This window comes from Dipodomys merriami, unplaced genomic scaffold, assembly GCF_024711535.1.
Source record: "Dipodomys merriami isolate MVZ:Mamm:240054 unplaced genomic scaffold, mDipMer1.0.p SCAF_2001, whole genome shotgun sequence".
In the NCBI taxonomy this organism is placed as follows: Eukaryota; Metazoa; Chordata; class Mammalia; order Rodentia; family Heteromyidae; genus Dipodomys; species Dipodomys merriami.
The window spans coordinates 50,325-61,086 of record NW_027203385.1 but is presented as its reverse complement, the minus strand read 5'-3'; the positions used below and the strand labels follow the sequence as shown (position 1 = coordinate 61,086).

The 10,762-nt window shown below is 35.3% G+C and overlaps 1 non-coding gene across 1 annotated transcript; it reads right to left on the bottom strand.

Moving 5' to 3' along the window:
• Nucleotides 1-787: 787 nt before the first annotated feature.
• On the bottom strand, nucleotides 788-894 carry LOC138833129 (U6 spliceosomal RNA). Its single transcript, XR_011373792.1, has one exon. It is a non-coding gene; the product is annotated as a U6 spliceosomal RNA (small nuclear RNA).
• Nucleotides 895-10,762: the final 9,868 nt, after the last annotated feature.

Sequence of the window (10,762 nt, the reverse complement as noted above, 5' to 3'; positions counted from 1 at the left end):
ACATAGTGTCTTGTGCATCTCTTTGTTACAATGGGTCAACCTGAATCCCTATTTCAGCATTTTGCTTTTTTCCTTCCCCTCCCCCAAATTACAGGAGCGTATATACAAGAGGTGGGCACACCAAATTCAAATACAGTGAAAACAGGGGTTATAGCATGGGGGAGGAACATATAAAGAAACAAAAAAAATCACATAGCCTGTTATAAGTACGTTAGAACAATAGCAAGAAAGAAAAAAAAAACAGTTGTGTTCCTATTTGGGGGTTCATTTCCCTTAACAACATCTTATCTGGTCATATGGGCATAGATTTTGACCTTTTCTGCTTATCCCAGTTATATTAGTTATTAAAAATTAGGGAAACCGTGTGACCTATGTTTCTTTGGACTTGGCTTACATCACTTAATAATTTTTTTCCAAGTCTTTCCATTTTCTAACAAATTGGGTCATGCCATACTTTCTCATGGAGGCATAGAATTTCATTGGTATAAATAGCACATGTTCTTGATCTATTTATCTGATGAAGGGCATTGGGGTTGGTCCTATATCTTAGCTATCTTAAACAAAGCTGCAATAAATATAATTGTGATGGCAGTTTTAGTACCGTCTTGTTTGTGATCTTTTGGGTAAATGCTCAAAAGTGGGATTGCTGTGTCATAGGGGAGTTCTATGTGAAGTCTTTTGAGGAACCTCCATACTACTTTCCAAAGTGGATGAACAAGTTGACACTCCCACCAAGAGTGCAGTACAGTTAACTTGTGGCAACATCCCCTCCAGCATCTGTTGTTGTGAAAGTAGGTAATGGTACAGGAATTTGCCTGCAATCCTTGCACAGGGGTCATTCAAATCTTCTCTGTATAGTTCCAATGTTAGAGTAAGTGATGCTGAATGGAACATAGAACATGTTTTATATAAAAAATGTAATTGATTTTCTTAAACTAGACAATTCAACAAAAAGTAAGTTTAAAAGAATTTTCATGAAATTTTAGAACCATGTACTTCTTAAATAAGCACACATTTAAGACTAAAATCAAGATTGACATGTCAAAAACAAAATAATTCCAGATATTTGTTGTTCAAGAGATGTGTAGGAGGAGGAATTAAATTATTCTATACAAGGCACCTGTCATAATGAACACTGCAGCAAGTGTTAAGTTTTGTTAAAAGTTTTAATGGTTTAAATATATTTAATTTTGGGAATTTGCTTATATATGCTAAAACAAGGACTGTTTGGCAGGTAATAAAACTTTTCGATAAAATATTTAAGATTTATGGTAACAGAACAGACATATGCTACTATGTATGTATATTTAAGAGTTTATAGGAACATTACTAATCAGAAGTTGCCAAGTCTTTATGTAAAGGAGCAGAATAAAGAGTTAAGACTTTGTTAACTACACTGTTTCTGTTAAAACTATAGGGCTTCCTTATTTTATTTTATGTTTTTTAATTTTTTTGGGTCCGGTCGTGGGGCCTGAACTATGGGCCTGGGCGCTCTCCCTCAGCTCTTCAGCTCAAGGCTAGCATTCTACCACTTGAGCCACAGCGCCACTTCCGGCTTTTTTCTTTTTGCTTATGTGGTGCTGAGGAATTGAACCCAGGGCCTCAAGCATGCAAGGCAAGCACTCTACCACTGAACTACCTTCCCAGCCCCTGGCTTCCTTATTTTATATGTTAGCGAGGAACAAATGATGATATAAGACATATACAAATGATTAGATGAGCCATAAAGAGTAATCTTAGTGGGTAACTTTAAAGATTACTCATAACCTAAAAACCTCTTGTTGAATATCATAACCTTAGCCCATTTTAAATGTACAGGGATATGAGAAAATTGTAAAATCTAATAGGTAATACCCTTCAAATACTGAAAACACTGATTAATTATTTTAGTTTTTATTTTAATCATTAATATTTTTATTGGTTTTCCTTATTTGTAGCATTGTTTTCCTTGTAATATAATACAACTTTTTGAAAGTCGTTATTAGGAGGTACATTGAGAAGGTTACTGGGATGGCCGAACCATTTTTTATAGGGCATGTGAATTTACAAAGAGGAAAATTAAGAACAAAATATTTATTTAAAAAAAATGATTAAGTAGAGTCTGAATCAGGAGTGTTGATAAATATACACACCTAAAACCTTAGCCCTAGGCTGAAGCAGTGGTATTACAGAGTTGAAGCCACAAACGTGAGAGACTGTGTTTTGTTTTGTTTTATATTTTGATTTTTGTGGTCATGGGGCTTGAACTCTGGGTCCTAGGTGCTCTCCCTCAGCTCCAAGCTAGCGCTAACACTTGAGCCACAACACACTTCCATCTTTTTCGGCTTATGTCATGCTGAGGAATCAAACCCAGTGCATGCAAGGCAGGCACTCTACCACTGAGCCACCTTCCCAACACCTGAGAGACTGTGTTTTAAAAAATCATCTAAACAATAATTGCTTTCTTCTTTGGGATATATAATGAAATATATTAATATCTTTTTATGTCTTTGTGAATTGTCATACTACTAACTTCATCCACTTTATCCTTTTCAAAGTGATGAAATATTTCTGAGAATTTGCTTCTGTGAAGATTGTTTTTGCATTTATAATTTCTCCTGAATCATTTTTATTTTTATCAAAATAACTTTATATTTCATGTTAATGGGTTAACATACATCAAATACCTCCAAACGTACATGTAGAGTCTAAAGATAGCAGTATGAATATTCTCATACAGCTCTTGTTTATCTGTTATGCACTTTCAGTATTGTGATATTTCTCTTTCTCTTTCACTCTCTCATTTCCTCTCTTTATCTTTCATGCTCCATGTATGGTACTTAGAATTTCTGCTGGTCTACTATTATCCTTCAGAATCCACTGGTATTGTGGAAAAATGATAGCGACCATCAGTTACCCTTGCATTCTTTAAGAGTTATAATAGTGACGTGATGTTATTCTTTCCTATTCTAAATGGCAAAACAACAGATCTAGGAATTCCTTTTCACTTTTACTACTATTACAAATTTTATCTCATAAGAATCATTGAGACGTTAGGATACTTTTAACCTCTGACCTAAAAGTTCTCTTTCTTTTACAAACCAATTTTTCTTCTATTATCAGTGAATACATATAATGAAAACAATGCTAACCTATGCAAAGTAGACCGAAGGTATTCAGGGATGAAAAACAAGGTTAATGGGGGAAGTGAGTACAAAAGATGTCTATCATACAACAAATACCCTCAGAGCAGTTTATCATGTACACATTGTGAGAGTGGCAATATGCTGGGAACTATAGATTGAATCACTGAACAACTGATATATATATATATGCACATATATTTATATATGTATATTTATTTGTATATGAATATATGGGTGTATATGCCCGTCTATATGTAGACATGCATGTTACTATACACAAAAATACACACATACTTATACACATGTATACATGCACACATAGAGAAGGACACATAGCTACAGACAACACAAGTTTCACTAGTTGTTGAATATGCCTTAGACAGAATGCTTGGAACCAAATATCTTTTAAAACCAAATATCTCTTAAAATGGTTTTGACAGATTCGATTTGCAAAATGCAGTACAAGTGATAGCAACTCACTCAGAAATCTCAGTAAGAAAACCTCATATGGCATCTCCCTGCTCCCCAGGGAATGTTGTTCTTGTAAACACGCTCAATAAACAAAGTAGCAAGAAAATACCCCGGTACAGAATAAAGTTATAAGGCTTTAAATGACATTCTTCCTTGAGCTCTTTTCCAACAGCCAGCATCAATTCCTAAGCAGAAGTGTGAGTTCTGAAAAGATGGGAGCTCAGCTCAACATTTCACCAACCCATTTGAAAAGTCTTATGTGAGGAATACTTACTGAGGTCTTGCTGATTTCCTAGCTAAGAAAATAAGAAAAAAAGAAAGTATTTTAATGCATTAAAATTTGAGAATAATTTGTAACCTGTCAATAAATGTGTAGAACACAATTATAACAAAATGAAAAAAAGTGATGTGCATATTATTTATGTGCTCTTGGACTTGGCGAGTGATTTTAGGTGTATCTATACAAGTAGAATCAGCATAAATCAAGCCAGCAATTCTTCATTTAAGATACAAGGAATGGATACAGGTTGACCCATTGTAACAATGAGATGTACAAGACACTCTATCAGATGCGGGGGGGGGGTGTAGAGAAGGGTTGGGGGGGGTGGAAGGAAGGGACGGTATGGGAATAAACAAGGAGAGGATAAAAATGCTCAGTAAGAAATGTACTCATTACCTTATTTATGTAACTGTAAACCCTGTGCACAGGACATTTACAATAAAAATATGTATTAGAAATATACAAGGAAAATTTCTGTACATATAGGAAGTTGTATTTGTCACACAATATCAGTAAGGTATTGGTTTTAGGACCACAGGCATATTAAAATTTTTCATGCTCAAATTCTGTACATGAACACAGTATATTATTTACATTTGAATCTGCCCTCAACCTAGTGCAGTGTAATTGCTATGAAAATTTTTACTACATTCTATGTTTGTAATGAAAAATAAAATCATATCCATTCATACAATTTTTTCAGATAATATTTTATTGTGAAAATATAGTAAACAGTGGGCCCAATTACATGTGCAAGGAAATGAGTATATTTCTCATCAAGCTTTTTTGCCTCCTCCTTTGTTTCCCCTTCCCATCCCTTCCCGTCCCCCCACTCCCCCCCTTTAATCTCCCCCCCAGCCAAAGTTGTAAAGTTGGTTTTTCGACATAAATCTTGTACATCTCATTGCTGCAATGGGTCCTCATTTGATTTTTCCCTTCCCCTTCACAAATTATACCAACATAAAATACAGTGAAAGTAGGGGTTATACCTTGTGGAAGGGACATACAAAGCAAGAAAGAAATCATCTTATAAATTTGTTAGAAACAATCATAAGAAAGAAAAACATTTGAATCCTTACTTTCGGGTACATTTCGCCAAACATCAACTTATCTGAACGTTTCCGCTTGTCTCAGACATATACTAGGGATTGCAAGTAAGGGAAACCAAGGGAACTATGTTTCTTTGGGCTCGGATTACTTCACCTAATATACTTTTTCCAATTCTTTCTGTTTCCTAACAAATGTGGCAATGTCATTATTTCTGATGGAAGCATAGAATTCCATTGGGTATATAGACCACATTTTCTTGATCCATTCATCTACTGAGGGGCCTCTTGTTTGATTCAATATCTTAGCTATGGTAAATAATGCTGCAATAAACATAGTTATGATGGTAGCTTTAGTATGGTTTTGTTTGTGATCTCTTGGGTAAATGCTCAAAAGTCTGATGGCTAGGTCATTGGAGAGCTCTATGTAAAGTCTTTGAGAAACCTCCATACTAATTTCCAAAGTGGCTGAACAAGTTTACACTCCCACCAACAATGCAGTAAGGTTCCCTTCTGTCCTCATCCCTTCCAGCATCTGTTGTTATTAGAGATCTTGATTATAGCCATTGTATCTGGGGTGAGGAGGTATCACGATGTGGTTTTGATTTGCATTTCTTTTCTGGGTAAGGATGTTGAGCGTTTCTTCATGTGTTTACTGGACATCCTTCTTTCCTATTCACAAAAGATTCCCTTTAAGTTTTTAGTCCATTGATTTATGGGGAAGTTGTTTCTTTGAGGATTTGTTGTTGGGGGATTTAATATTTTTGAGATCCAGGTATACATTAGATATGAGGCCCTTGTTCTTTGTATGGCTAGTGAAGATCTCCCAATCCCTAGACCTTCTACTGATCGTGCTAGCTATGTGTTTGACATGCAGAAGTTATGCAATTTAATGCAATCCCATTTGTCCATCCTTTTTTTTTTGTTTTGTTTTTGTCTTTCTGGGTCTCTTTAAAGAAAATATTGGTCTGTGCAAAGGAGACCTAGGGTTCCCTTACTCCATCCTTTAAAGTTTTCAGAGTGTCTGCTTTGACTCTGAGGTATTTGGTCAATTTGGAGATGATTCTGGTGCAGGGTGATATATAAGGATATAGATTTTGTTTTCTACAAGTAATTTACCAATTTTGCAAGCACCATTTACTAAAGAGGCTGTCTTTCTTCCATTATACTTTTTGGCTTCTTCATTGAAGATTACAGTGTTCTAGGTCTGTGGATTCATTGCTGGGTTTTCAATTCTATTCCATTGGTCCTGAGGTCTGTTCTTGTGCCCGTAACAAGCTGTTTTGAATATTATAGCTTTGTAGTACAGTTTAAAAGTTGGTATTGATATTCTTCCAGCACTATTCTTTTTGTTAAGGATTGTTTTTGCTATTTGGGTCTTTTAATTGTTCCGTATGAATTTTTGCATTGCGTCTTCTATTTCCTTGAAGCATCTGGTAGGAATATCGATAGGTATTGCATTGAATTAGTAGATAGCCTTGGGAAGTATTGCCATTTTCACGATGTTTATCCTTCCAATCCAGGAACATGGGAGATTTTTCCACTATCGAATTTATGTTTTGATTTCCTTTTTCAAGTTTATAAAGTTTTCATCACAGAGATCCTTAGCTTCTTTGTTTAAGTTACTTCCTAGGTATTTTATTGTTGTGGAGCTATTACAAATGGAGTTGCTTTCCTGATTTCAGCCACACTTTTCTCATTGTTGGAATAGAGAAAAGCCACTGATTTTTTCAGGGTTAATTTTATACCATGTTACATTGCCAAAGTTTGGAATCAGCTTGAAATACTTGGGTGTGGAGACTGTGGTATTCATTAAACACAAGCTAATGTCATCTGCAAAGAGGAAGAGTTTTATTTCATCTTTCCCTACTTGGATCATTTTTATATTTGCCTCTTTTCTTGTTGCTGTAGCTAGTCATTCTAATACTAAATTGAAGAGAAGTGTAGAGAGTGGACATCCTTGTCTTGTTCCTGAGTTAAGAGGAAATGGCTTTAGTTTTTCACCATTAAATTTTATGCTGGCTGTAGGTTTTTGTCATATACAGCCTTTATTGCATTGAGGAATGTTCCCTGGAATCCTAATTTTTCCAGAACCCTCATCACAAAGGGTTATTGAACCTTGTCAAATGCTTTTTCTGCAACTATTGAGATAACCATGTGGTTCTTATCCTTGCTGTTTGTGATGTGATGAATTATACCAGATTATTTGGTTATATTGAACCAACTTTGCATCCCTGAAATGAATCCTGTTTGATCCTGGTGTATGATACTTGGGATGAATTGTTCAAGTCAATTGGCCAAAATTTTGTTGAGAAGTTTTGCATCAATACTCATCCAAGAAAGAGAACAAAGAAATGGGTCTATAGTTCTCTTTCTTTGATGAGTACCTGCCTGGTTTGGGGATGAGGGTTATGATGGCTTCATAGAATGAGTTCGGTAATGAACTTTCTCCTTCAATTTCATTGAAGAGTTGAAGGAGTATTGGTGTGAGCTCTGACATGAAGGCCTTGTAGAATTCCGCTGTAAATCCACCTGGTCCTGAGTTTTTCTGAGATGGGAGGTCTCTTATTACTGTGTCTATTTCAATGCTTGATATGGGCCTGTTAAGCTGGTTTAACTCATCTTGGTTTACTTTCAGCATTACAATATTTGCTAGGAAAATGTCCATTTCTGCCAGGTTTTCTAACTTACTAGTATAAAGGTTTGATAAATATTCCGTTATAATGTTCTGAAGCTTGGTTGTTTCTGTGGTGATGTTTCCATTCTCATCTCTGAGTTTATTTATTTGAGTGTATTCTCTTCTTTTTCTCATAAGATTTGCTAAGGGTCTGTCAAATTTGTTAATATATCAAAGTACCAATTCTTTATCTTTTTGATTCTTTATGTTTTCATATTTGGATTCTAAATTGTTTAATTCTGATGTAATTTTAATGATTTCTTTCCGTCTACTGTATTGGAGTTTATATTGCTCCTCTTTTTCAAGGTGGTTCAAATGTTGTTGGTTTCAGATCTCTCCAATTTGTTGATGTAGGAACTCAGAGCTATAAACTTGCCTCTGAGTACTGCCTTTGCTGTGTCCCAGAGGAGCTGGTAATTTGTGTGTTCATTTTTGTTGAATATCATGAACATTTTAATTACCTTTCTCATCTCTTCCATGACACACTGATGATTCAACAGTGTGTTGTTCAGCCTCCATGTGTTACATTACTCTCTTTGGTGGCTTTTGGTGTGGAATTCTAATTTTATTCCCTTGTATTCTAAAAGAATGCAAGGTATTACTTCAATATTTGTGAATTTAGACAAGTTTGATTTGTTACCTAAAATGTGGAATATTTTGGAAAATGTTCCATGTGCTGCTGAGAAAAACATGTATTCTGATGCTGCTGGTTGAAATACTCAGTAGATGTCAGATAAAGCTAGTTGATCTATGCAGTTGTTTAGATGTGCAGTTTCTCTATTGATTTTTTGAAGAGTTGCTCTATCTAGTAGTGATAGTAGTGTGTTAAATCCCCCAACATTTAATGTCTTTTTATCTATGTGATCTTTGAGAGAAAGTAGTGTTTCTTGCATAAATTTGTGTTTTCCATTGTTTGGTGAATAGATATTCAGAATTGTAATATCCTCCTGAAGGAGAGATCCCTTAATTAGTATATAATAAACTTTTTTTTATCTCTTGTGACTAATTTTAATTTGCAGTCAATTTTTTCAGATATTAGGATTGTAACTCCCGCCTCTTTATGGGGGCCATATGCTTGGTAGATTTTTTGTTTGTTTGGTTTGGTTTTGTTTTATTATGAAAATATCATACAGAGGGTTGACAATTACATGGGCAAGATAGTGAGTAAGTTTCTTATCAAGCATTGTTGCCTCATCTTTTGTTTCCCCATAACATCCCTTCCCATTTCCACACCCCCACCCCTACAGGCTCCTACCACCACATCCCCACCCGTCCACCCCCCAACCCACTGAAATTGCAAAGTACATTTTTAAATATAACTTCTTGTTCATCTTATAATTGTAATGGGTCCACCTGTAAGCCTATTTAAACAGTTGTATTTTTTTCCATTTCCTTCCACAAAATATATCAACACCAAATACAGTGAAAGCAGGGCTTATACTCTGGGGGATATACATACAAAGCAACAAAGAAATCATCTTATAAACATCTTAGAACCAATCACAGGAAATTTAAAAAATTGAATCCTTAACATGCGGTTCATTTAACTTAACATCAAGTTGTCTGACAGTTTTTGTTTGTCTCACACATATACTAGTTATTGCAAATAAGGGAAACCATAGGATCTATATTTCTTTGGGACTGGCTTACTTCATTTAATATAATTTTTCCAAGTCATTCCATTTCCTAACAAATGAGTCAATGCCATTCTTTCTGATGGAGGCATAGAATTCCATTGTGTATGTATACCACATTTTCTTGATCCATTCATCTAATGAGGAGCAACGGGGTTGGTTCCATATGTTAGCTATGGTAAATAATGCTTCAATAAACATAGTTGTGCTGGTAGTTTTAGTATGGTCTTGTTTGTGATCATATGGTTAAATGCCCAAAAGTGGGATTGCTGGGTCACACGGGAGCTCTATGTGGAGTCTTTTGAGTAATATCCATAGCATTTTCCAAAGTACATGAACATGTTTACACTCCCACAAACATTGCAGTAATTTTCCATTCTGTTCAAATCCCCTCCAGCATCTTCAAAACTTTGGCAAAATAACAGAATATAAAATTAACCCTCAAAAATCAATGGTTTTTCTGTATGCCAACAATGAGAAAAGTGTGGCTGAAATCAGGAAAGCAACTCCATTTGTAATAACCCCACAAAAAATCAAATGCCTAGGAATTAATGTAATGAAAGAAGTGAAGGGCCTCTATGATGAAAACTTTAAAAATCTGAAAAAGGAAATGAAAACGGATGTTAGAAAGTGGGAAAACCTCCCATGCTCTTTGAATGGATAGATCAACATCCTGAAATTGGCAATACTCCCCAAGGCTATCTACAAATTCAATGCGATACCTATGAATATTCCAATCTCATTCTTCAAGAAAATAGTAGAGGAAATCCAAAAATACATATGGAACAATTAAAGACCCCAAATAGCAAAAACAATCTTTAACAGAAAGATTAGTGCTGGAGAAATTTCAATACCAAATTATAAACCCTCCTACAAAGTTATAGTAATCAAAACAGCTTGGTACTGGCGCAAGAACAGACCTCAGGACCAATGGAATAGAATTGAAAACCCAGAAATGAACCCACAGACCTATAGCCATCTAATCTTAGATAAGGGAGCTCAAAATATAGTATGGCAGAAAGACAGCCTCTTCAGTAAATGATGTAGCAAAATTGGTTAATCACTTGTAAAAAACTAAAGCTAGATCCTTATATATCACCCTGCACCAGAATCAATTCCAAATGGATCAAAGACCTCGGAGTCAAGCATATACTCTTAAAATATTACAGGATGGAATAGGAGAAACCCTAGGTCTCCTTGGCACAGGTTGAAATTTTCTCAATAGAGCCCCAGAAACACAACAAATCAATGAAAGGTTGGACAAAGTGGATTGCATGAAATTGCAGAGCTTCTTCTCGTCAAAGGATATAGCTAGCAAGATCAATAGAAAGCCCATGGATTGAGAGAAGATATTTACTATCCATACAATGAACAAGAGTCTCATATCTAAAATATACCTGGAACTCAAAAAATTAAATCCCCAACAAATCCTCAAAGAAACAACTGTAGGATAAATAAATGGGCGAAAGACTTAAAGAGAAACTTCTCTGAAGAGGAAAGAAGGACGGCCAGTAGACACATGAAGGAAT